Source organism: Poecilia formosa, unplaced genomic scaffold (genome assembly GCF_000485575.1).
Source record: "Poecilia formosa unplaced genomic scaffold, Poecilia_formosa-5.1.2 Scaffold271, whole genome shotgun sequence".
Classification (NCBI taxonomy): Eukaryota; Metazoa; Chordata; class Actinopteri; order Cyprinodontiformes; family Poeciliidae; genus Poecilia; species Poecilia formosa.
Window position 1 is genome coordinate 213,899 of NW_006800210.1, and position 1,475 is coordinate 215,373.

Sequence of the window (1,475 nt, forward strand, 5' to 3'; positions counted from 1 at the left end):
GACTTCAAAGTGTCCCAGTCAGTACGGCTCAAACATGTGAAACATCCTTCTGAAGAAAAAGATTAAGTTGGTATTTAAACAGGGCAGATGGTTTTTCCTCAGGGTGCTTCTAAAAGGTCATAGAACTGCCAAATACTAAGCTCTAATAAATGCTGAAGTTTAACCTTACATTTTTGCAGATAAGGAGCATCCTATTTGCTTTAGTAAATCAAAACATCATTAGTGAAGGTTTTTACTTTTCTTTAATAGAAACAGCTTGTTGATCATGCCGTTTTTGTGGGAAGCTCAGCCCCAACACAGATGAAGTAAAGCCAGATGCAATTAAGGCAACATTTTAAAAATGGTTGGCATGGGAGAGCTACTGTTTCTGCAAAAAGACTTATGGCTGCTCTTTCTGGCTTTGTGTATGTTCTAGAATTGATTAGTGTTCCTGTTTTGCAAACTGATAGGAGAAATTATTGAAATGTTTCTGCTAGCTGAGAAGGGAAGTTTGTATTTTCTTCTTCTTTTTGTTACCTACCCTGTGCAGGCTGCAGACATATTGTGCCTTGTACTGTACACTAATGATCTCAATTAAAAATATTTCAAAACAAGGATTATAAGATTATCTTGTTTGCAGTTTTTAAATCAGTCTTTAGCATTTTATATTAACAGTAAGCATGACCAGCACAGGCCGGCGATAAACTGGCAACCTGTACAGGGTGTACCCCGCGTGTTGGATAAGGGACGGATGGATGACTAGCACAGAGAGAGCATAATTAATAGCAGTCTCTGTTTTCCCTGTAGTGTTTACAGACTTTATGAGAGATTTTCAAAAGACTGCCAACATTTCCTTATCCAGTATTCAACACACATTAGTTGGCCTGGTATTTGCGAAAGCAGTGGAGTTGAAACTTGTCATATGGGTCAAAATGACCATCAGGATTTGAGTCACTCTTTCTTCAAAAATTCTTTTGAGCAAACGTTACTGGAGAGACTGCTTTTCTAGGTATTTGCAGTTAATCAGTTAAACAATCAATTGTTAACTTGTTTCTAGTAACTATTTTAAGCAATGTAAATTTATCAAGAATACTTAGTTTATGATGTTGTCATTCTTCACGTCCTTCATTAGAAGTTATTTAACGCTTTTTTTTAAAAAAAATATTCTGACTCATATAACCTTGATTTGAAAGGAAACATACTGAACATTAGCTCTGTGAACTAAAGAATGATGTTGCCACATAATGTGTTTCAATTATGTTTCATAACCACAAAATAATTATTTCTTTTAGTTTTTCACCTCTCATGCCTTAGTTGTTCATTTCTCACTTTTGCTAAATCTTGTCCTCATTCATTTTAGCTCTATATTATCCTAACATGATACTAAATGAAATCCAATTTTAAGAGTTTGTCTCGCCTGGGTGGTCTGGATCCCTGGGTGAATGCTGGGCTGATAAACAGCAGGATGCTCACAGCCTCTTTATTAGGATTGATCT